Source organism: Rattus norvegicus, chromosome 6 (genome assembly GCF_036323735.1).
Source record: "Rattus norvegicus strain BN/NHsdMcwi chromosome 6, GRCr8, whole genome shotgun sequence".
Lineage (NCBI taxonomy): Eukaryota > Metazoa > Chordata > Mammalia > Rodentia > Muridae > Rattus > Rattus norvegicus.
Window position 1 is genome coordinate 13242821 of NC_086024.1, and position 26479 is coordinate 13269299.

Genomic DNA, 26479 nt, shown 5'->3' on the forward strand with positions numbered 1-26479 from the left:
GAAAAGAAACTATGAAGTGTCATAATGGAAGTGCAGACCTATTCCAGTCTTTCACATTTCCACACACGCTCAACTCTACCAAAACTATTTTCTTAACAGTTACTCCTTTCCTCAAGGAACTATAATTTGAAATTGGTTTTATAATGTTTTTGTAAATTAAATGGCATGTATTGAAAACTTGTGTTTAATAGAATAAGCAATAAGTCAGATTTAAGTAAAATCAGGGCAAATTCCAGTACTAAAAAAATTACATTAAAAAGCCTAAATAGTAAAAAAGATTCTCTTTATATCAAGTAGCATGTATTACATGTTTTCTATAAAAACAAACTACTTCAAACTGTTTCCAGTCATTGCAATGGGGCTGTCCCAGGTTTTATGAGAAAGACTCAGTTTTAAAACACTGTGCATCACAGAGTACAGCCCCACTCAAATCTCCCTCCACTGCCTAGAGCAGCAGACTCAGCTCAGTGAACCCTCCCAGACACGAAGCACTTCAGTGACAGCAGGAGACACTGGGGGCTTGGTACAGTGACCACAGTATTTCTCCTTCCTCAGCGTAGATGGGGCTCTCACTTGCTGTTCTGTAGGCATTTTAGCGTTGGGAAATAAGGCGATATTAATACTACCATGAAAGGAGACCCGCAGACCTAGGGATATGTGACCTGTCATACTTATACACAACTTAGAAGACCCTGAACTATTTCAAAATACTTACTTCTCATTATCTCAATACTATGTTGCGATCGGTCCGTGTTATCCAACTAGATGGCTGCTTCCTGCTGACCCTGCTGTCCAGCACCGGCTCAAACACACGAAATAGGCTCTAAAAAGCTTAAATGATCTCACCATTCAGCACCCGAGTCACACTGCTACAATGCACACAATCTATCAATAAGTGGACTGGATGTGCACTCACAAACTGTGGGGCCCTAGCTGAGCTACACCGAGTTAGCTAAGATGGCTCCCGAACCTGCTCCTGCCACTTTAGACTGAATCACAGCAACGCAGTGAATGCCGACTACCACGATGGCGTGTGGGAGGACTGAAGTCAAAGTGAAGGCTTTGGAAAACTCAATGAAAATAGTTCAGTGAATTGAAAAATCCTGTAGCAAAGATCTATAAAGATTCTAAATGTAGAGTACATCAAGAACATCTACTTAAAAATCCCCCAACTGGCTTCAGAGCTGGTATGCTTGGACAGAGTTGTATGAGAGAGAAAGTCAGGCAGGGCCTGCAAACCAGTGACCTCATCTCAACACAGGAGCTGGTCCCCTAATCGAAGGCTGAGGACAGTGCAATTGCGTTTTTAATGTGTGAATCATTTTACTAAGCTGTGGCCACTGTTCCAGACTGGGACAGCAAGCATCAGGTCCCCAGTGATAGCATGATTAAGTACTACAAAGTCTTAAGGCCACAGGAAGAGAGCCGATCTTTGGGGCTGATGAACAGGCAATCTTTGGGGAGGCGATATTCAGAATGTTGTCCTGAAGAGGACAGGGAAGGAATGAACTGGGACAGAGAGAGGAATATGTAAGCGTTTTGACAGAGCAAAGTGCAGAGCATGAACACTGCTGAAGTCAGCACGGCCTAGCAGGGAAGACCGGGAGCACTGGGAGGAAGCTGCAGAGAATCGGGCTTCGTAGTCTGTGCTGAGCTGCAAGGCTAAGCTGGACCACAGTGAAGGCAAGGGCGAGCCCCATGAGAGCAAGTGAGAGCCAGCACCTGTAGTCCCAGCACTAGGGAGGTGGAGACTGGATCTGTCCAGACTGATCTACAGAGCAGGTTCCAGGACAGCCAGGGCTGCACACAGCAGCCATATCTTGGGAACAAAGAGCTCAATTCCTGACCTCAGAGATGAAAATGAGATGTTTAGAAGTCAAACCTGCAGGCTGATGACTGAGAACAGAGAGTTGGAGAAGGGAGAGTGTCAGGATAACGTGGGCAGGTCTCTAGCTTGGACAAATGTGTGATCAAAGTACTTTTCTGTCAGGTTTTTTTTTTTTTTTGTTCTTTTTTTCGGAGCTGGGGACCGGAGCTGGGGACCGAACCCAGGGCCTTGCGCTTCCTAGGCAAGCGCTCTACCACTGAGCTAAATCCCCAGCCCCGATCAAGGTACTTTTAAAGAGACAGGACGGGCAAGGCAGAACAGTGTCACAAGTTAGGGTTTGGAGAAAATAATAAATCTAACTTTTGAACTGCTGTAATGAATCCTGAGGTGACCCAGGAACATGTTAAGTGAACTCATTAGGAAGGAGTGAGAGTATTTCTATCAAAATACAAAAAATTCTCAAAACCGGTTTAAGAGTAACACATTAATATACACATTATGAATTTATCTTTCATGTAACCTCTGAAATACATTGTTTAAATATGCATATGCAACTGGCCAGCGAGTCTAGTAAAATGGTGAGCTCAGGTCCAGCAAGAGACTCTATATTAAAGAAAAATGTGGGTAATAAGAAAACATGAACGTGGACTTCTGGCCTCTACCTGTCTTAAGATTATCCTACCTACCCGGCCAAAGCCTTAACCGTGAACTGACAAAAGCCACAGATGCACACCTAAAACTCCTGGCCTGCTCGACCGTGGGTGAAATGAGCGGACAACCTGATAAAGTGGATCCAGCAAACTCAGGTGCTCCCGGCCCTTCCTCCTAAGGATCAGGGGTTCCCGGCCCTTCCTCCTATGGATCAGGGGTTCCCGGCCCTTCCTCCTATGGATCAGGGGTTCCCTATTACAATGTTCTGGCTTCACTTTACTTTATTTTCCTGGTAATGCTGGGATGGGATGTTGGACCCAGTCCTTGTGCACAGTAGAAAAGCATTGTTCAGTGAGATACTTTCCCAGCCCTGAATATTCTGGTTTCTATTCTTTATCTACTATGAAATCTTTTGAAGAAGCCTGCAAGATACCTATAATGTGCCAGTGCTGTAACGAATCATCTACACAGAGTTCACTGACGCTAAGAATGTGTTTGCTAGCATATGCTCAACTTAAAATGCTCTTGTGTTTTCTATGCTGGTCCAGAGAAATAACAGTTAAATAAAAAAAGAAGAAAGAAAGAGTCACAGTGTCACATGGACTTCATAATAACATCCCTCAGCAACAGAAGGACAATTTAAGGTCTATTTTCTTCTAATTTAAAAAATAAGTAATTTTATATTTTTCCTTTCTTAAATTTACTCTTAACTCGAATGTACAGAGTCATGAGACAGGAGGCTTCAGGCCCACTACACTTACTACTCTGAGGCTAAGCCAGCACTTGGCTTCTTGATTCGGGCAAGAGGATAAAACAGCACAGGCTAGAAATAGTTCAGCCCGAGGGGCTGGGAGGTGCGTCTTGCATGAGGAGGAGGAGCCCAGCATCACAGAGCGATTAGAAAGCACAGAGTCCAGGGCTCCGACACACAGTGGAGGCTCAGCCTCGCTGCTTAGCTGCCTCCCATCTTTGGGGCTTTGTTTTTTCCCTCTTGATTCTCCTGGCCACACCATAAACATCAATATCTTCTTATGTAGAATACCTGCCCGACTGAAATTCCCATCAATCACTCAAGCTTCCACGGTGCTTCCCAGGAAAGAGTGTGGCGAGCCCAGTGTCCCTTAGCAGGTACAGCTCATCTACAGCATAACTGGATGGCTAATCTGTGCAGACCTGGACAAGCTCCACAGCACAACCCTTTCTCTCTCCCTCTCCCTCCCCTCGCTCTGTGCTTCAAAATTCCTTCTTAGTCTATAAACACTGCTACAGTTTAAACTGCATGCTGTGATGCTGGACATCTAGAAACATAAAATCCTAACAGGTTATGTTTCGTTCCCTGCGGGACAGCATCTAGTGGAATATTCTAGTAAGCATGCCAGTCACTGAAATGTTTCTTTCTCTGGCCAGCCTCCCTGCAGACTCTAGGCTCTAACACAGGGAACACATGCGTTAGATTACCTGGGTCCGGTGTCATAGCCAAGCAGCCATTAGCTGGTGAGATGTCTCAGCCTTGCCATCTAAAAATAGGGACAATCACCACCTCCTGTTACCAGGATGGCACGAGACAAGGCGAGTGCAGCGTGGGGCCTGTTACCAGGATGGTACGAGACAAGGCGAGTGCAGCGTGGGGCCTGTTACCAGGATGGCACGAGACAAGGCGAGTGCAGCGTGGGGTTCTAAGGCAGTTGTTCTAATGCACACGCCAGTGCAAGAGGAGAGGCTGTGTTGGTCACAGAGGCAAAGGCTGCTGGCTATCTGAAGAGACGGCTGCTGACTTACCCTGGCCTTTGTCCTCCAGACTCAGGGAGGTAACGCAAGTGCTTTCACCCAGCACCGGATCTCAGTGTAGTCAGCAGTGCCATCGGCTGATGTAATCAGGTCACTTATCCTAGGGCATAAGACACCACCCCCACCCCCTGCACATCACCAAAAGACAATTAAGAAACAAACCAGCTGAACAGCAAAGCAAGTAACTGTTAAAGAACTCAGTGGGCATCCTATGTCCAGAGGAGCGCCTGGTGGGGAACTGTGCCTGACTGAGAACCTACAGGAATACTGTGAGTCCTTGCTCTCCACTGTCTCCCTCCTTCATAAGGGAGCAAACAAGTGTGACATCTGACCACAAAAGGCACATCTAAGAGCTCAACAGCTTCGGACGACAACGCCTCCCTTCTTCCTCTTTATCTAAAAATGCTGAGGACACATTTACCGCTCATTTACAGACTTAGGGATAACACTCTTCTAGACCAGACAATTCTAATATCTCGGCAGCTTGCAATAAATCACAGAAAGACAGCACTCGGGTCAGTTCCTTTCTTACGTCTTCACTGGGGATCCCACAGTCTCCCACCACAAGAGCAAAGAGCTGATGGAGAGAGGAACTGGAGAGGGTAAAACAGAGTCAGGCGCTTTAGATTCCCCTAATCAGAATATACAGAGCATTCGCGCTAGAACTGCAGATGCAAACAGTGAACGCATCACCACACAACACTTTTAGTTTGAAACAGGACAATCAAAAACCTTTAGTCTGTTAACAGAAATAAAACCTGACCCATCAAATACTGAGAAGCAACTAAAAACTGTTTTTCAAGACTACGTAGACCTTGCCGTGCAGATGAGAATGGGATGAAATCAGAGGCCCAGCAGCCTCTACCCGCCAGCCCTGGGGCTAAAACCGTGCACCGCCATGCAGCTCTGAGTCACTTCCGATGACGGTGTTTTCAAACCTGGGTCTTCCTTCCAGCTCTTTAATGTGTAAATGTGTATGTTTATATCGCTCATAATTGTCCCCGACGAATCTTAGTTCTGCTTCCTCTCCAATCTTACTGTGTAGTTTTGGACCCAGGCTCACAAAGTTGCTTTTTGACATGTGCAAAAGTGGAGCACTTGCCTGCCAGAATTTCAAGGTATTTTATAAATACGTGAAGGAATAAGGAAGCAGACAGAAGTTACCAAACAAGCATTTGGGGGAAGCAGGTAGAGGCAGCCATCGTGTTTCTTACTGATTCTGTAACTCCATAACGTGTTTCTCCATTTTTGTTATAACATCACATACCCTAATTTTAAAAAGAGTCTGACTTCCCAGTTAAATACTTGGATCTAATGGAGATGGACTATTTCCGTAAGTGTATTCCCCAACCACATATGGGAAACCACAAAGAAACATACAATAACTTTAAAAATTCCAATTATCTTGACAGAGCTAATTCAGAAGACTATCTAGTTATTCAAATGGAAGTTATTTTTATGAGAGGGCACAGGGGAGGAAGAGAACTAGGATTAGGGAAGCTTGTAGTAATCAGACTCACGCTAGCAAAACATTCACACACGGAAATTTAAAAAGGAAAAAGCAAAATTCATCAAGTTCCTCCTTTGTAAAAAGGTTCAATTATCAACAGAAAGTCTAAATAAAAGTCCTAAGTTTAAGAAATTCTCCTCTCCCATTGTTCCTTAAATTTCTGAAATACTTAGAACTTTGACCACTCATAGTAACTATCAAATACTGTCTGTCCGTCCCCCTAGCACTCTTTCTAAGTAGATGGACATAGAAAGTCAAGAGACAAGTTCTGTCAAAACCCGAGTAGTATCCAGTTGTTGTGGAGAACTTGTGAGAAATCAGATGAACCTGCCAGATAATCCCAGCACTAGGGAGACCGAGGCGGGCTAGCCTGGTCTACAGAGCAAGTTCAAGGATAGCCAGGGCTACACAGAGAAAACAAAACAAGCAAACTAACCAACCAAACATACAAAAATCTGCCACCTAAAGGAAGTGGGAACGAGCGCAGCCGCTCCCCTGTGCTTCCGGCAGTCGGCAGGCAAGGCATCCGCTCAACCGAACACATGGTCACATCTTGCTTAATAAAAAATAAATGAATTAGAACTATGGTTGTAAGCATCAGAGATGGGAGCCGTCTCTGAGAGACGGGGAATCTACCCAAAATGCATTAGAAAGAAAGACCGTGATGGTCAGAAGACTTAATGACGCCGTGAGTGCTGTTGGCCAACACCGGAGGAATTTAAAGTTTGAGACCAGCACGGATAGCCAGTGATAGGCAAACACTCTAGCCAACCCGAGCACGGGCACAGGGCACCCATGGTTGTGGCACACGTGGCTCTAGCAGGGCTTGCCCTTCCCCACATTCCGTTCCCAGCGCCATCTGCAGCTCACTGTACCAATAATCCCAGTTCTAGGAAATCCAAGACCTCCAGACACCAGGGACACGAGGTGTACAGACAAACATGCAGCAGAAAGAACATTTATGTACATGAAAGAAATAGATTTAAAATATTTAAAAACATAGATAAGGAACACCCTGAGAAGATCTCTGCATAGTTTTTGATTATTGTAATTTTATCTTTTTAAAATTTCTAAACACTGGATTTGATGAGTATTAATTTTCAAGTTGGAAAAATGTGCTATTTAAAGAAGATCTTAAAAAATACCAACTTAACTTTATATTATAAACCCATAGTTATGGGTAAAATGCAGAATAAATAAAAGCATTAACACTTTTCAAGGAGAAAATGTGTGATGTGTGAGTTACATGACACAAGACAGGTCAGAGGCAGAGGACGATCAGTAGCAAGAGAATGACAGGTGCAGGTTCCCTCCACGGACTCTCAGGAAGCCCTGGGGGCCGGCGGTTTGTTACAGGAATTGGCCAGTGGCAGCAAGGTGCATCGCCCTGTATACAGACCAGCCTGATAAGCTACTTACAAGCAAACAGAAACAGAGGTGACAGTGTGGAATACCAACTGCCAGTATAGCCAGGGGCCGGGAGTACAAGTTCGAAGACGCTGCCCTAAACAAAGCAAGCAGCAGGTCTCTAGCTCTGGACATCTGATCCTACACCGCGCACGCTTAAGACGCTACTCGGTAATCAACAGGTGAACGCTGTCCCCATCCTGCATACTCCTAGCTACGTGGAAAAATCAGAATTCCACTCCTTTATTTATTTACATGGAGGACAGAAAACATTAGTTTTCTGGGAATGATGAATTTCATTTAATAAAATCCACCTAGCTCCTCAAGTTAACAGAGATTATCCGTCCCCCATGTGACTGTGTGCGTGTGTGGCCGTCAAGTCTTGGGAATCCTCCTGTCTCTGCCTCCCCAGTACTGATGGCAGTCACAGGCACATGGTCCTACTCCCCACTTTTTATATGGGTACTAGGGAACCGGACTCAGATCCTCATGCCTGCACCACAAACGAATCACTCAGTTTATTGACTGAGCTGTCTACCACCCCCCAACCCCCCAGGGAAACTGTAAACTTTGGTGTAGGTGTTTTACACATGCCCCGCCCCTCCACCCGTGAGGCCTTGCGCTCAGTGTGTCTACTCAAGTATTTTCTAGGACTGATTCTCATCAGCTGAGAAGCTGGTGTGGATGGAAAGGCATTCAAGGTCACAGTTACACCCTTTACTGTCTAGCAACTGCTAAGTCTGTCCCAACATGGCTGTTCTTCACTGCACAGCAAGTTCACAGGTCTGAGTTAATAATCCCTAAAGCAGATGCCACCACCCTGTTTCTACTGAATTTTGTAAACAAATAAAAAACAAAACCAAAAAACCCCAACTAAACAAACTGTAAATTTTTACTTTTCCTCCACTCAACACCACTTATATGACCTTATCCAACTGGTCCCTCACCCCCATCCCTACCCCCACCCCTATGTCTGTCTCTCTCCACTTTTGCTCCTTGTGGTGTCTGCCACTTTCTTAGATTTCTGCAGCACCCGAGCGAGTGCCCTCAGTATCCCAGACCAGGCCATCTTCTCTGAGAATGTTTAACGGTACAGCACCTTTCGTCTATCCTTAGGGCTCACCTCACTCCAGCTGAACCTCCCCCCAACCCTGCCCTCTGCCATTCAACTTTATTTTCACACCTACACCATGCTCTAGTCTCTTACAATTAATATCACAATTCATTCTTTTCTTTTCAGTTCATTTTGGAGACTTCAAATTCATCTCTACAGAAAAGATATTCCAGAGAGGAACTGCAATCCTATACTGTTTCTAATAACCTACAACACTAGGTGAGGTATAGAAATTTACATGCAGCTTCTAAATGGCAAACACAGGAAGGGCATCGGAGCCCAGGGCGTCTGCTCTAGTCCCGGCTCGGGCTGCCGTGTGGGTGGCTACTGACCTCTGGCTCACCCACCAATAGGGAAGCTTCCTACCTACACTGAGGCGAATGTGTTAGGTCCGAAGAGTTCTTTGAAAGCTTGACAAGACTCTTTAGGAAGAATAACTGAATGCTCTTTTGCTCTATGTGCCTACGAGAAAGCACCCCAAACTGGAATTTTCTTGGGTAGGAGGCAAACCACTGATAATCAAATTTCCAATAATCACTGTCAATACTCTTCCGTCTGAAAGGAACGAGGTTAATTTACTTGCCTGCCATATAAAAACTGCTCTCTAATGTCAGAGACATTTCTATAAAAGCAAAACCATTAAAGGTGCAGCTGCTGTTCTCCTTCTCAATGCCGGGGTGAACCGTACGGAAATGAACACACACTGCGTCCTGAGCCTTCAGGACGTAATTGCTCAGCTTCTTACAACCGAATCTGTCCTGCAAGATGCACGCTGTATCCTCACCCCTCCATCCATCACCTCGCAGGTGGGACACGGGGTAACTGTCATTATGACGTCAATTGGGAGACGCTGTAGAAACTTCTAGCACGTTGTTAATGCAGAGGATGGGTTTACCTCTACTGCTCTTTTTCTTCAGTGTACTTTAAACATTTCCTTTTGAAAAAGTATCCTAAGGAGACGGTCTATGTTTGAGGTAACAAAACTTTAAAACAAAGATTCTTGATAAATATTAATAGAGCTGTTTGTTTCTCAGCCTATGTTAAAGAGGGTTATAGCTCTTTACTCCGCCCTAGAAAACAGTCACAAAATCAAGCAGTCTGAGCATTCTCTAACATCGGCAGTGGCCAGCAATATCTGTAATACAGATCAAGCCACAACAGCTTTAGTTTCAGACCTGAGCCTTCTAAGTAGAAGAAAACAATCTTCTTGGTAAAATCAAGAATTTCTTATATATATATACAATATATCGTGGTCACACCACCTCCCAGCTCCCCACCTCTCACTTCCCTAGACACCTAACACGTCCCTTCCCACTTAAACAATCTTAACAATTACTCAGGAGCCGCCCAGGGCAAAGCGTGCACTCACCTCATTTGAGATAAGCAGTCTAATGATACAGGACTAGTTACTTGGGAAACTGAGGCAGGAGGATCACAAGCTCAAGGCCTGCCTAAGCTATAGCATGGGTTCAAGCCCAGCCTAGGCAATTAAGTGAAGTCCCATTCAGCGTGAGTAAGACTGGGGCAGGGCGGCTCTGCAGGAACACACGTCACACCTGGGATGTCACCAGCCACACAAGTAGGTAGAGTTTCCACAGTAGCTGGTTCTCATCAGTGTTGTGATAAAAACTGAGGCTCAAGATACTAAACACCTGGCTTACAGCGACAAAGTCCTTCACAAAGGCTACAAAAAATAAAGGAAAATACACGACTGTCTCCGATCTTGAGGACAAGAAGAGCCGTGGTCGCTGGCAGACACAACTGATAAAGGTGTTGTGTAACTGCCACTCTTTCACTGTCTGATCTAACAAAGTGTACAACAGCTGTCTGCCATGTTAGTCCTCTCTGTTTGTTTAAACTAAAACCTATTTTCCCAGGCACGGTAAGTTTCTAGGTCTGCAGCTGCCATAGAAAATGCATTCTAGAACATTGACATTAAAGCCATTTTTGAATGGGTGGATGAATGGTGCCACCCTAGGGTCTATTTACTTGTCTGTCAACTACATTCTTTAATCTCTTAATGTTAACATTCTCTAGACGTCTAAGATGGTCTGTACATAGCACGTACATGAATCCGAGGCACTAAAACGACTTTCTGAAGAGTTTCCAGGTCCATATGCTTTAGATGCTAGGGACAGACACAGGAAGTACCATCCAGTTAGAAACCAAAGAGTAACCAAGGCTTAGAGAGAAAGGGCTTGCAGTGACCTCACGCAAAGGGCCCTAGGCGGAAGCTCCATCCAGAATACAAAACAAAGAAAGACAAAGGAAAACTCAGGAAGGCTGGAGCAGGGTGAATGCAAGGCAAGGTCCGTCTGGGCCAACCTGTATTCCCATTCCCAGGCAGCACTGGAGTGAATGGCACTGGCTAGACCTCCTGCAGGACCACAGAAGCACATGCAGGCTCTACAGATGGCCCCAACTTCCGATGGCTTGTTTTACGGTTTTCTGACTTCAACGCATCAGAATAGGGTTTTCCACTCAGCAGAATCTATACTCGCAAGTCTGGCCTGCTCCTGAGCTAGCGGCATGCACAATGCTCTCCCACGTCAGAAGGGAAGGAAAAGCCTTGGCTCACTAATTATGAATTGTCTGCTGCTAGGAACAAGTAGAAATCAAGGTGGCACGGGGCTGGAAGCCTGAGAACAGGACGATGAGTAGGTGGGCCTCGGACTGCCTTTCGTCTGGGTGTAGGAGGGACCAGGCAGTCAGCAGTCTGCCTGAACTGGCTCCATCTAAGGCTCAAGGCTGGTGACATCTGGGCACAAGTGCAGGGCAGAGCACCAGAGACCTGTGGAAGAGTTGAGAAATACGAACATGAAAGTAAAACCTTGTGGAAACTTTCCCAGAAAAGTATACAGCACTGCTCTAGAAATTAGATCTAAACAAAGAGAGATCTATATTCTCCACTGCTACTGGGGACCCAGCAAACTCTAGCATAAACGAAAATACGAATGAAATGGAAGGCACCACCATGAATAGTGAGACCACAGACCGGGAGAAAACACTAAGACTCAGTAGACGGACAGTGGCTGTTCTGAACAAGTGTTTCATAAAGGATAACATGCAACGGCCCCCAAAGCACATGACAGCGTACTTAATTATCAACAACTGCCAGGAAAGTGAGGTTCAAACCACAGTGAGCTACCCCAACATGGCAGCTAGCCCAGCAGGGAAGGAGACGCTGAGAGAGAGGGTGTGTCTGAGGGAGAGGGTGTGTCAGTCAGTTCTATGTCCCCTGAATGACATACCCAGGGAAAACGCCTTGAGGCAGTGGTTCTCAGGAACTGGTCAATCCCTGTGGAGCAATCCTTGCACAGGGGTCCCCTAAGACCATGGGGAACACAGAGGTTTACATTATGATTCACAACAGTAGCGAAATAGCAGTTATGAGGTAGCAACAGAAATAAATGATTTTCTGACTGGGGATCAGGAATTCTATTAAAGGGCCGCAGCATCAGGAGGGCTGAGCACCAGGCCTTAGGGGACACATTTACTTTAGATCATGGTTTTCTAGGTTTCACACTACCTTGACCAGGATATGGGGAATAGGACATACGGCCAATGCCATCTCAAGTCACCCAGCAGAGAGAAAAAGGGGTGGTAACCCACACCCTCCTCTTCGAACATCCAGAACCTAGGGCATACTGCTACCCTCAAACAGTTCTCTGAGATGAGCTTTCTATTCTCTTGGGCCTTTCTTGATTCAATCAAGCTGAGGAGTTAACAATCAGACTGTAAAATGGTAAATCCACCTTGGAAACTCTATTTTGAGCAATTGTACCCCTAAGTATTTCCTAAAGAGAAAAAGAGAACCTGCCCTAAGAAAATATATCGAGTGTTCACTAAAGCTTACTCCCTTCACTAAACTCTACAACAGTACAATTAGTCTTAATAGTGTACATGTGGTGTGTATGTGCTGTGCGTCACAGGCGCCTGTGTGTGCACACCACGTGTGCAGTCAGACATATGATCAGGCCTCTCTACTGCTCTTCACCGTCTTGTCTGAGACAGGGTCTCTGGTTGACCCCGATGCTTGCCTGCCCTCTCATCTAGATTGGCTGGTCATGCAGTCATGCCTGGCTTTCTACACAGATGTTAGGAATCCAAACTCAGCCCACATACGTGTACAGCAAGATCTTTACCCTGAGCTACCCTCTGCAGCTTTGAAAATCATCTTATATTGGGGGAAAACCCAGAACATTGGTTGTAGGTATGTACAAAAGAGCAAACGAGAATGGAAGGGGTACAAGGACTCTTTTGGGATTGATGGAAATTGTGAATTATATGGATATAAAAAGCGTCCAAAGAGTACGGAACTGAGGTTGGCACTGTGGCTCAGACTTCTGATGCCGGGCTGTGGGAAGTGGAGGCAAGAGGGTCAAAGTTCAAAGCCAGCCTTAGATACCTGAAACAGGTAAAAAAAAAAATTAAAAATTAAAAAGTATACTTAGCATGTTTGAATTTTCTTGCATGTACTGGTCCTCTTATAATTTACTAAACCAGAGTTTTGAGACCCGTAAAACTCGCAGGTCCATGAAATTTTAAATTTTTTGTCTTTCTACTGTAGAGAGACATGGTAACAAGATGAAAAAAATGCATGGGCTTTAAACTGCACACAGATCATCAGCGCTGTCTAGACCGTAAACAGGTTATCACAGACAGAAGAAACAAACTGTCATTCCAGTGCCCAACTGCTGTTCCTCATCATCGTGCTTGTGTCCCGTTTTCTAAGTTGCTCCAGAGAGCCTCAAATCCAAGTTTTAGTTCCCAGCAGCTGTCTACCTGTTCTGGTTTCTCAGACCCCAGTTCAGACTGCTTTAATCTGGATTCTGAATGTCCTCAGAGGCTCTCACCTGCAGATGGCACTGACAGGAGGTGGTAGGGCCTTCGAGATGGGCCCAGGGAAAGGTCCTCAGGTCATCGAGGGTACACCCTCAAAGGAGATGCTGGGATTCCAGGCTCTCCTTTTGCTTCTTAGTCAAAAGATGGGCCATTTCCCTCGGCCACTCACTCCCACCCTGATGTGTTACATCACTACAGGCTCAGAGCGATGAGGCTAAGGGTCAGACTGGACCTCTGCTCTTCCTCACTGGGTAACTTAGGCCTGTTAGTGACAGGAAGCTGTCCTCACCCACTCACCACTTCCCGCTCTTGGTTCTTGGCACTGTGTTCCCTTCTCCAAAGCAGATTGCTCCTCTCACTCCACAATCTCCTCCACTTTCTTTAGAGCTGAACCTACATGCACTGTTTCCATGAAACTCAATCACCTACCAGATTCTTCCCACATTCCTCTCAGGGCTTGAACATCTTGCTCCAACCAGATGTACTTACATTTTACTTACTGATTCAACAATGCCTCCTAGTTTAGTATTTCTCAACCTGTGGGTCATGACCCCAGTGGGGTTACAGATCCAATATCCTACATATCAGATACTTTATGATTCAAAACAGTAGCAAAATTAGTTATGAAGTATCAAAAAATAATTTTATGGTTGGGAGTCATGACAACGTGAGGAACTGTGAGAGTTGCATTAGGAAGGTTGAGACACTGCCCTAGTTCCACTGAGGAAGAGCTGCAAATTTACAGTACTCTTTCCTACCCTTCCAGAGCCTGAGGCACTCACAGGCTGGAGGGCTCGGGAGGAAGGGGCAAAGCTGGTGGCTCAGGGATCCTCTGGGTTAGAGCTGAAGAAAGCCCTTGTCTGCTCAGAATCCCAGACTGCCCAGAACAAACAAAGACCCTAAAAGCAAGCAGAGTCACAGCCAGTGCCACACAGATGTGGGGGGACCTCTGTGAACTTGAGGCCAGGATGCTCTATACAGTGAAGAGTTTTGGATGGCAAAATTTTCTAAATGTTTTTACATTTTACAGTTCAAGTGTTAGGAGTTTTTTGTTCTGGATGTATTGTCATCTAGAAACCATGATTAGCATCTGCCGCTCTTCCTGATTTTCAACAACCAACGTACACTTCCCAATTGTATCTGCAAACGAGACCAGGCTGGTGATCTAGACTTGTGTGCTAACTGATATCCTGCTCACATCATGACTTACTTAAAAATTACCTGTGGACGTGCAAACCCAACCCTCCCCACCCTGCCAAGCTAGCTAGCTTATGCTCCATCCCCACCACCCCCAGCAAACCCAGGTCTAGAGAATATTTCTTGTGTTTCTCTGAACCCAGGTGTCATCTCCATTCCATCACAAATTCCTTGATTCGGACTATCAGATAATCCTTCTTATGCAAAGGCAGCCTTCAATGGTGTCCTCAATGGTAATGTCCTGGTGAGAGGTCAGACAGGGTCTCCAAATCCCCTCACGCGTCTTGTCATATGCAGTCACTAGTAAGTAAGGTCTCCACAAGCCTTCCCTCCAGAATATTCTATTCATCACCTCTATGGCCATTATTTTAAAAATATGCCCAACAGTCCTACTTTCCAGTGTACATAGCCAAATGAAGATCCAACTCTAATACGGCGCCTAAGGCTTCCGTCCTCTATCCTGCCCCTGCTGGATCGAGTGGAGCGCCTTCATTTCCTCTTACACTCATGCAGGAAGCGCACATTTTACCCATCTCCTTAAACACACTGTGCCCTTTTATTTGTAATAATACAGAATAAATAGTAACTCAGGCTGGCTTGTTTTATTTTTACGAGCTCCCTTCTACTATTTAAAGCCATTAGCTAACCCTGTGCAGAAAAAACGAGTGAAGAAACAATCAGACAATGCAGCCAGCTTGCAATTAGCCATTCTCACGCTGTACCATCTGCACCAACTAAAGAGAAGAGTGGAGAAAGTCTGTCTGGACGCCTCACTGTTCCCTCCTCCCACCTCCTTTCCACTGTTAGGCTACAGACGTGTGGCTCTCTCTGAGCACCTCATGCACCTATTCCCGCCTGCCTCCTGGGCTTTGGTCCTCAGTGCTTCTCCATGCCTGTGCGTTCACTCCCTTGGGCTGTCTCTCCTTCACAGGAGCATCAGGGTTTCTTACCTACACTCTCCCAGGTGTGGTATTTGACGCTCACACGACATTTTCATACACACTTAGTCGGTCACCATTAGCACATACAGTATGCATGTGCACAGTGAGGGCCGCCCTGGTCCTTTCCTGTGTTTGCTCTCAGCTCTGAGCCGGTTCTGAGGCTCAGTGCTTCAGCTAACATGCTGAATTAACCCTTGGCCTCCCTCCCTCCGTCTCCACCTGCTCTGCTTAGGCCCCCGCTTCAGTCAGGGCAGCGTCTCCTGTCCAGCACAACCCTAACACTTGCCCCTCACTACTCAGGACTCTAGTGACCCAGAGACTGCACTCCCATTCCGTCTCTTTCCTACTAAATGACATTTTTCTTGTTAACAATCATTCATGATTCACAATTTCATAAAGTCAACCAAAGAAGCATTTTATGGGTGGCCAAGACTGAACTGCCAATTTCAAAGGGCGAAACGACATAGCAAGACATCTCTAGTTTCTCTTGAAAAGGATTTTTTCGTTTTAAAAATTTTTAATTTTAAAAATTGTTTTGCCTGCACATATGTCTTTGCACTATGTATATCCCCAGTACCCATGGAAGCCAGAAGAGGGCATCAGATTCCTAGGACTAGAATTACAAATGGTTGTGAGCTGTTATGTGGGTGCTGGGAATTGAACCTAGGTCCTCTAAAAAAACAGCCAGTGACCTTAACCACTGGGCCATCTTTCCAGCTCCCTTTCTTTCTGTTCAAAGTTGTTCTGTGGCTACACAGCACTCAGGCTGGAGTCAAATTTGTGATGGTCTTGCTTCAATTTCTGAATGTTAGGGTTTCAGGCCTATCCTACCACGTTCTTAAAAACACAAAAGTAGAAAGGCTTGAGGCAGTAAGATCTCTTGAGTTCAAGGCCAGACTAGGTTACAGAGCCTGAGCAACCTGAAGTACACACACACACACACACACACACACACACACACAGAGAGAGAGAGAGAGAGAGAGAGAGAGAGAGAGAGAGAGAGAGAGAAATAATTTAAACAGTCTACAACTCCTTTCAAAATATCTATATATACTCTCTAGGCAAGGAGTTAACAGTACCTCATAAGCCTTAAATTAACCTATTAAAAGATGGTTTTAATATCCTAAGATATGTGCAGGATTAGTGATCAAAAGACTTGAGACTTGGTCCCAAATCCTCCACATAATAGTTGTCTTGGGAAAGTCACTTAATGTCCTTGAGTCAATCCCTTTGTATAAATTGGATAACGCCACCCACCCTTCCGACTGTTGACAAATGAAGGGAACGAAGAGCAGTAGAATAACAGCTAGAGATGGGAGCCTTTTGATAATTACTGTATGCACAATGCCACCTGTTTCCAGAACCGTGCCCAACAACCCTTGCTGTTACTGGGCTTTCTGGCCCAACAGCAACCATAATAAATGCCTTCAAGGAAGCCATCCATGTATGGAGCTTCTGGATCCCCTTCCTGGGTACAAGTCAGGTCCTATAAATAGAATTTGGAGTATCTTCATCCGAATGTATGATCCCTATGCGCCATGGAACCTCATCAAGGTGTGCTCCTCGGCCCCTCTTGCTGGCCCGACCTAACCGCCTGCAGCAGCACACGGCACCAGCTACAGCTGGCAACTGTCACTGCTACTCTACTGCACCACCTAGAAATGTAAATGAAGCTCATCAGCCATTGCTCTAAATGAAGGGCAATCGACTGCAGTCTCATGCAAACAGCCTGATGTTCCATTTAATGCTTAGAGATCCTTTAGATCGACCACAGCCGAAGAGATCAGTCCCCAGGACCTACCTCCGCCACCACACAGAGTACGTAGATGTTCAAGCCCCCTTATGTGAAATGGCATGGCATCTGCATGTAATCTGTATGTATTCTCCTGGGTTCTTTTAAGGCAGGGTCTCATATAGCTCAGACTGGCTTTGACCTTCACATAGTGAAGATGACCTTCAATTTATTATCTTCTTATTCCTGTCAGGATTACAGACGTATTATCACACCCTGTCCCTATGCCGTGCTGGGGACCCGCCGTTTTGTAGCATTCTAAGCGAGTATTCTACAGTACCTGAGTAATACTAATAAAGGTAAAAGCATGCAAATAGCTGTTACTCCTCACTGCCAGAGTAAACAATAGAAGAACCATCCGTACACACTCATTACAGGGCACGCTTTCCCCACAGTGTTTTCAATGCAAGGCTGAATCCACAGATGGGGGACCTGTGGCTTAAAGGGGCAGACTACACGCCTAAGACAGAATGCAGCAGAGAAGGCCCCTTGACTGGGTTACACTGTCTCCTGACGTACAGTGGGGACGTGGTGGCAACAAACCCTGTGTGGCTGCAGCAGAGCAGTGTGCTTGTACAACTGACAACAGGTTGTGCTGTTAGTCAGATAAAGCCTCCAAGGTGCTGCCCTCAGAAGAATAGGTGACAGCCTGTGGCAATCTGTCTGGGAGGGCTGTCGTCCTCTAATCTCCCTTCCTCCTCCTTAAGGAGACGAGGGAGGCTCACGGAAGCCTAGAGTACATCACTGTTTACTAGTGCAGATTTCTTTTATAGATGGAAATTTCTTCTAGAAAAAAAGACAGCTCTTTAAAACTATTCCAGTGTCGACAGTTTTTCTAAATATTCCAAAGAGGTATATTTTAGGGCGGCATATTTTGGTTCCCCACAGTGTTAAACGCATATATGAATGTGTAGAAATGGAACAGTGTCATTATGGTCTCGTTCCAATCATTTATTTGAATTGTTCACCTACATACCAAGGCAGGCAACTAATTTTCACTTAAATGACCCAAGTAAAATTTACCCACCATTAACATGAGCAACAGTGTAGCCTGATTACCCTTCCAAGGTTCGTTCTGCTCCAACCAGATCCAAAGACCCCTTTCTCCTCAAAAATAAAAACCCTGACCAATACAGCTGAAGAACTTACATGCTGTATCTGTCCCTTGTGCTCTCGAACAACCACGCCAAGGCTAAGGAAGCAGCATGGACTGTCTACTCCGCCCACGCTCCCATTCTCAGTGACACACCATTTCAATATCTGCCAACACACACCCTCTCCGATCTAAGGGGGGGGGGCGGACCTGATGCCCATTCTACTTTAATGTATTTCTGATGCCTGCAAAATCATATTTAACTAAATAATGAATTCACATAATTAGAATATGTGAACATATGATAAACCCAAAGAAAACCTGGTATGTTTCTACAGAATCCCAGTAAGTCAGGAATCCAACAACTGTCCTATGGACTGTGATAAAGTCATTATCTTTACAATAATCAAAAGACTAGGAGTCGGTCACTTTTCAAACATTAAGATTCTAAAAAAGTGAAAGACAATTATAACCCGAGAAACGTCTGACGGTTCCAGGTGACCGCCTCTCAGGTGACTCCAGCGACTCTGGCCGTGCTAACAAAAGCTATTAACTCCCCACCTGCCACATCCTCCAAACCACAGTTCATAATGCTAGCCCGACCTGAATTACCACAAATTAAAAGAGTTACTTTTTAAAGTTGGAGCTACACAAATTGCTAAAACCTAGCAGTTTAATGAATAAAGAAAGGAACTCAATAGGACCAGAGGATAGAGGGCTCAGCAGTTAATGGCACTTGTGGTGCCAAGCCTGACAATTTGGGTTCCACTCCCAGAACCTACACGGTAGGTGACAAGTCCTGTGTCCTAAGTTGTCCTCTACTCAATGCCCATGCTCACACACATACAGTAAATATGTAAAATGTTGATGAGAGGTTAACTTACAGAAAACGGGGTCCAATGATTCTTCTACATGGTTCACTCAGCAGTCAACAGACCTTATAAACTCTTCTTATCTAAGCTCACTCAGAAAGCTCTAGAACTCTGTACTTTCTCCAGAATACCTACAAAGAAGCGTCAATACTTTTTCAATCTAGAATAATGAAACTGAAATGAGGATTTCTCAGAGACATTGGAGAAAGGAAATTCTCCTCCCAAACTCGAGGGCTGGTATTGGAGTCTATTTAAAAATCAATAAATAAAGGCAAGGCACACATTTGGAACTTGCATGTGTGGGTGCCACATAAAAGATGAGGCTCAAAAAAGGGCCAGGAGGAAAGTCTGGAGTGCTGGCTTGGCACACCTGAGGCTCTAGATTCCAGTCAGCACTGGGGACCGGGTCATGGTGGAGTCTACAGTTTTGAATGGCACAGTGAAGGGGGGGCTGGAGAAACTGGGGCTGAGGGTAGTAGGTGCTGGGAGGGTGCCTGGAGGAGATGCACTTCAGAACATAACTGTTGACTCATATGGATAAAAAGAACCTCAAAGAGGAGCCCCCAAAGCTATGTAAATGTGACATCTTCAGAGTATGTGACACTCTGGAGTAACTGGGATTTAGCCATTCTCTCGTAGATCCAGATATGACATAATGGAGCCTTAAGGAAGCTGTATCAACTGTTTATTTCACCAATAGATGTCTTTACAAAGAGACACATTTCTCCTACATACAAGGACAGCTTTTCACAGCTACTCTCTATGTGCCGACACTTGGAAGAGCCATCTGGAGACATGCCAAAGGAGCACCCTGGGGTAGCACTACTTAACTGTCCCACACCATTTAGAGACATGTATACATTAACTTAATATGTAGGTCCAATTAAAGTAAGCAGAGGCAGAACAAAAACCCTACGCATGCCACTGACACTAAACGTCCATTAAGGTCTGCTGGATCCGTGTCTTCCTCTAGGTTTTTTTTTTTTTTTTTTTTTTTTTGCCTGAAAGAATGAATTAACACCAAGGGGGAAAAGGGGGAAAAGGACATACATCCTAATTAAGCCTAATGAAACACAGAAAATAATGTCTAATATTTACTGTGTGCCCTTTCTATATGCTAGGCACAGTTAGTCCGCACCAATATGCCATGAGATAGGTGCTCCCTTTTCTTTCTTTTCTTTGAGACAGGATTTTATATGCAGCCCTTGGCTGTCCTTGAACTACACATCTGCAGCCCTTGGCTGGCCCTTACCCAGCACCTACCCTGCCCCTGCCTCCCGAGTGCTGTGATTATTGATTACTTGTGCACCACACCCAGCCAGGGCAGCTGTACGGTAAGTGGCTCAAATACAACCCCTGTCTCTGTTACAACTACGGCATAAATTAGATTTTCATAATTATGTAAGTCTACTTCCTTTTAAAGGAGCCGAAATCCACTTCGACCTAAGAAAACCCGGCAAGTTAGAAAATAATTTTCACACAATCCACTTAAAAATACAAAAACCCTTTTGCAATCTAAAAGCCTCAATTAATTTTAGCACAAAAATAGAACACTTGCTTAATCTGAGATGCTCATGTAATATTTTAATCTAGATGACAGCTTTGTCTCTTTGCAATGAGAGGAAACCATTAGCATTTTCGCTAACAATGCTAATAATTGTTCTTAACTTTAAATAAAAGCTTATGCAGTTTTGCATCACTTCACGGATAAAGCATTCGAAGTTCTCCATGGTTACAAAGGGACAGTATCACAAATAACCCGAAACTTATTTATTGCTGGCACTAGAAGTCCTCAGAAACAAACTATGGATGTGACAGGGCCAGACCCTGCAATCCTGCTCCAAACCAACTAGCAATTTAGTCCCTTCAAAAGCTCTGGGCCTTGATTCCCAATCTACAGAATGATCATCTCCACCTTCTGCTCTTCCAGCCCGGAAAGAAATGACTCATCAGCCTCTCACTCTCCTTTTGTGAAAGTTATCACCATTACTTCACAGCCAGTAAACTGTTTTGCTTCAGGCCCACAGCAGTAGAGAGCGCCAGCCCACTCCCAACCAGGAGGAAGGGAAAGCCCACCGCTGCTGGCTCCTAAGAGAGGAATCTCAAGGTGAATCATGAAGAAGCCATTATAATGTCAAAAGGTGTTAGGTTTCAATATTTTAAGCTGCTGTTTTGTATGCCAGTACATTCTCCCTAAGGACAAATGGTAAAATTCAAGGACAATAAGGAGAAAAATACATAATTACCCATTACTTTTTCAAGAACTCTGGAGACCAATTAAAAACATTAGCACCTTTTTGCAGAAATGTTTGAATTAGCCAGCAAAGTATCCTTCAGATTTTTCCCCTAAATTTTAAGTACTCCCTAATCAAGTGAGTCTTCATTTTGTAAGCGGTAGAGAACTCAAGAAATGTATGAAATTAGTAATACAGATGTGACTTTAAAAAGAGACTAAGGACCAGCAGTGCACTTCTTAGCTTACTCTACTACCCGGGAATAAAAAAGGTAATATCCCTACAGGACAGCCACAAGGGTGAACTCCGGACAACAGCCATTGCCCATGTGTGTGTCTTTCTTCAGTTGCTAAGCCAGTCTCACAAGAGGACTGTGAATACGAGACTATTAAGATTAAAGTATGTATTTGACTAAATTCCCAACTGTTAGAACACTCAAGCTCATTTTAGCACTGTCCTCCAATACCAGCATCTTTTTCATTTCAATACTTAAAGAGAAACCATTTTTAAACTTCTTTAGAACATGTAGTTCAATCTTACATGGCCTTGTAAAGAAACAGTTAAAAGCAAGCATGACTTACAAGTCTTCCAGGATAAATGTCAGTAAATCGGAATAGTACAGTCCAGCCTAGTGTTAACTTTGAAAGGAGCAAGCCTCCGGTGTAGATGGAGAAGCTGCTGTAAGAAGTCAAGATGTAGTTGGAAGAATGTCCAGGAAAACTGATAACTGCCCAAACCCATCAAATCCATACATACAGTTTAAAATAAAGGATCACTGACCGAAGTCCAGCAGCGAGCCACCGTTTGCTTGGAACGCCAAAATAAAAATGTTAAAAGCTCGTGACTGACCCCCATAGCCTTCAAAGTTGAGAACCACACCAAGTGTATTTCTGCTGTTCCTTAGCATCCTTCTGTCAATGCAACTCCCTCGCTGCCACAAAGTCACTCGGCTTCAGCTACTCGAATGCCCAAACCCCAGCACCAAAGAGCCATTTATTAAAAGCTCAAGGACTTGGAGCGGGGTCTTCCTTGCGGCCGCCTCCGCATCCTGTACTAAACTAACCATCTCAGGTTAAACCCCCGGAGATGCTCCAGTCTTTTCCCGCATCCACGCTCCCCAGCTCCTTCCTTCATCTCCCGGTAGACCTTTTAGGTAGACCTTTTACCGTCGACCTTGAGGACCCTCAGGTCGGAGCGCTGGGGCTCCAGGTGAATTGACTGGTCCCCTCTACCCTTGCAGTGGGCACCGACGACCTCCCCCATCCAGTCTCGACCCACCACGACCCCGATGACGAATGCCCTCCTATCAGCCCCAGACGACCCCTTCTTCCCCTTAGGTGCCCTGACTCCAACCGAAAAGCAATTCCTCCGAGACGTACCGAGAGCCTACTGCGCGTAAGCTCCCACTACGCGCGGCACCGGGCGCAGGGGCTCAACGCCCCGGCTGGTCTTCCTCTTCCCGGCGGATCCATCCCGGCCCAAGGGCCGTGCCGCCTGCGCCGAGGTGCGGAGGCGCCCGCCCGAGGAAGACTGCGCCGGGCACAGGGACCGGGGCGTGGAGAGGCGGCGGCTTGCGGACCAGCGCCGGGCGACCGCGGGGACACTCAGCGGCCGGGACACGCGCGGCGGCCTCATCCAGGGCACCTGCGGCCAGGCAGGATGGGCCGGGGCGGCGCAGTCAGCGACAGGGCGAGGGCGACCGCCCGCGCGTCCCGTCCTCCGCTCCTGCCCGGCCGGCGCAGCCTCGCTTCCTCTGGACGGAGCCCGGGGACCCCAGCTCGGCCGGATGCCCCCGCCAGCCCCCACCCCTTCCCGGCCGCCTCCCCCTCGTCACCCTCTCCCCTCCCCCCGCCCCCCAACCCCCCACCGGAATGGAAAATACCTCCCGGGGTGGGGGGGCGGGCGGGGCCACACCTCTCTGAAGGGCAGCCTACCGTGACCAATGGCAGGCGGGGCTGTAGATGGGCGGGACTCCCGGAGGCCAATCCAGAGGCGGGTAGGTGAAGGCCGGAGGAGGGAGGCTGGGAGCTCCAGAGGGGAGGCCGGCGAGTTAAGGAGGTCCAGCCGCGCTGGTGCGTGCTGTGCGCGGCTGCCATTTTGGAGTCGGGCAGCTGCGACAGCGGCCGGGTTCGGCCGAAGAGGGAGGAGCCAGTCAGGTGGGAGAGAGGCTGACACGTGGCCGGGGTGGGCGGGGCAGAGCCGGCTAGGGCTGGAGGGGAGGGGGCGAGGACTGGGAGTCTAGGAGGCTGGAGTGGGTCACGGGGCCGTGGAGCCCGCTAGGAGTGGGCGCTAAGGTGGAAGGTCAACCAGAGGTGCGGGTAGGGAGTAGTAGCTTTGTTCGTTTGGGCTCTGTTAGGGAGACCGAGGCGAAAATGCTGAATGGAGGTTGCGAGTGCCGGGTAGGAAAATGTGAATGAGTTTCTCTAGCTCCCTTTTGCATGGAGCCATCCAAGTCACTGAATTCCAATATTCACGGCAAACCGGGCATCTCATTGAATTCAACTCTTCCCATCCAGGCTCTCAGCTGCCACGAAGATGACTCATACACGAGGGGAGGGGTGTTGTCGCTCCCTCTCTTCGCTTGCATTTTATGTGGATGGCCCCGCCATTTCGATGGCTGCAAGGACAGAGAAGTATATCGGGGGATTGTGATACCGGCGAGACACCTCAGCTGGCCCTTTAGAACCGTGGTTACCACTCATAAGCTACTGACATATTGCTTTCCAGTGCTTAGACAAAAAGACTTGCTCTTCCCGTTTACTTCATGGTTCGAATACAGTCTGCTCCCCCAGGGAATCTACGGAAAGTGGTCCTTTTATCAGCGATATCCATATAGGGTCACTTTTTAGTCATGATTGTTTGAAACAGCCTGACTGTATAGCCTAGGATGCTCTGGAGCTCAATGTGGAGCCCAAGCTGGCCACAAGATAGTGGTGCTCCTACTTCAGCCTGCTGAATAGTAAGATTTTTTTTTTTTTTTACCACTTTTAGTCTTTAATGCCTTGCAGTGGGAACTGCAGACTACATTTTTCTTGAAGGCTTTTCTTAGACTCTTCTCGGCCCCCACCTTAACATTGTACACCCTCGGATTGCTTTTTCAGTTGTTTTTAAGTGTTTGTTCTTTATTGGCTCCTTGAGAGGCTCGGGGTCTGGCCCTCAGCCCTTTTCTCTGGTTCTGTATATGGGCTGATCTAGCCATTCAGATAGAATCACAGATGAACGTCCGGTCATTGAAGGCCAGATCTGAATTTCTAAGCAGCTTCTAGCCGCTTCACTTGTCTACTGGAGTAAGTTCCCCATTGGAACACACACCTGAACTTCACCAAGCCTGCTCCTCCTCTGTTCCTCGTACCACTTCACATTAACTCTCTCCCAGGAGCTCCTGGGACCAGAGAGCAAGCCTCTGTCCACTTTCTTACTGCTCCAGCATCTCTCTCTCTCTCTTTGCTATAGTTTGGATCTGGGATGTTCTTCACAGGCCTATGAATTACTCTTGGTCCTTGGCATGAAGGTGGTGGGACCTTTAAAAGACAGAGAGGCTAGTGGACAGAGAAACTTTAGGTCAGAGTATGTGAGTGTGTGTATGTGAGTGTGTGTGTGTGTTGGGGGGATTAGAGTGGGTTGTGAGATCCTCATCACTGCTTCACCTCCTATCCAGGATGTGAGCAGTTTTGTTCTGCAGTGCACCCCTGCCCTCCTCTCATTAGCTACAGCTGTTCACCTGACTCACCTCAGCATTATCTGAGGGAAAGCGCACATGGAGGCCCACCTCAATCGGCTTGGTTCTGGGATGTGTCTGTCAGCATTTTCTTGATTGCTCATTGTTGTAGGAGGCCCAGGCACTATTGGCCATGCACTCCCTGGCAGTGGCCTTGGCTGTCTGTATAAGAAAGGCCAAGTGTGGGCCTAGGAGCAAGCCAGTCATTTGTGGTGTTTGCGTTGGTTCCTTCTTGAGTTTCTAACCCGACTTCCCCCTGATGCTGAGCTGTACACTGAACGATTAAATAAACCCTTTCCTCCCTGAGTTGCTTTTAGTCATAATGTTTTCCCCAGCAACAGAAAGAACATGCCCCAGTGTGCCCTTCACCCCGTGAGAGACAGAGAATAAGCCTACCAGATCAGGACTGGAGCCTCCAAACCGAACTTGTTCCCTTCATACGTTGGTCATCGCAGCGCCGTAACCGGACCGACATGGTGTGAACTAAACACCCTCGATCCACTGCCGCCGTCACTTCCTCCTTTGTGCTATTTAATCATTAGGCCAATATTTATTGAGCATTTTAGTATTAGCTCAAGATGTAATGGTCAACAAAACTGACGAGGTGGCTGATGGGGCAAGACAAGCAGTATACAAGTAGATTAACAACTAGGTAAGCCGGGAGTGACATGCATTCCAAAAACTAAAACCAGAGAGGCCAGCAGGATTATCCATGAGCTCTTGACCGCAGGTGCCCTGCCTCTCTCCTGCTTCTCCTCTTCTCCTCAGAGGGCACTGCCATGGTTCTCTCCTGGTCTTGGGTCGTTCTTTTTCATCTGCTCAGAGTGTGTCCTGTTTTCTATTGCTGCTGCCTAAGTGAGAGTCCTCCACGTAGATGACAAGCTGTTCTTGCCTCAGATCAGAATCACAGGGGGCACTTAATGGTTTTGTTATCTACTCTGTAGTCCTAAAACTCATGATGGTCCTCCTGTCTCATCCTCCTGAGCACTGAGATTACAGCTGTGAGCCACCATGTCCAGCAGGAATAATGCTATCCACCTCTGTGCCTGCACAGTGCCTTGGCTCAGAAGAGGTGCTCACCAGAGTGTTAAGTGAATGTGAGTCCCCTGACACTTGAGCTAGACACAAGAGCAGCCCCACCCCCAAAGCAGAAGGCGAGGTCCTGGAACTCACCTACCCGAGTGTGCTAGCATGATGTTTGGAGGTAGAAGACAGGATGATGAATGGTCTCACCTGGTTCAGTTCTTTCTGGGCCTGCAATCCCATGATGCTGTACTCCGTGCATGACAGCATTTGTTTCATGCATACTCTTTCCTTGGCAGTGCCAAGTACACGTGGACAATTTAAAAGTCCCCTTTGTTTCACAGGATGAGCCTCCAAACCAAAGGACTCTGGGTACATTGCCAGGACAGGCCCTGCAGGAGGTCTCAGTGGCCACTTCACTTCGTGTTTCCAGGGCCTGGGTATTGCACCCCAACAGGGAACAAGC

The 26479-nt window shown here is 46.5% G+C and overlaps 1 protein-coding gene across 4 annotated transcripts in view; it reads right to left on the reverse strand.

Annotated features, from left to right (window-relative positions):
• The window catches only part of Socs5 (suppressor of cytokine signaling 5), a 31005-nt gene extending 7664 nt beyond the window's left edge, over positions 1 to 23341 (reverse strand). Inside the window, exon 1 of one of the 4 annotated variants that reach the window (XM_006239718.5) lies at positions 23207 to 23341. The gene's annotated coding sequence lies outside the window, so the exon portion shown is untranslated. Of the gene's footprint in view, positions 1 to 22052; positions 22622 to 22651; positions 23012 to 23186 lie in introns of those variants that run through there. The other 3 variants (XM_063262285.1, XM_063262286.1, NM_001109274.1) reach the window with 3 other exon arrangements.
• Positions 23342 to 26479: the final 3138 nt, after the last annotated feature.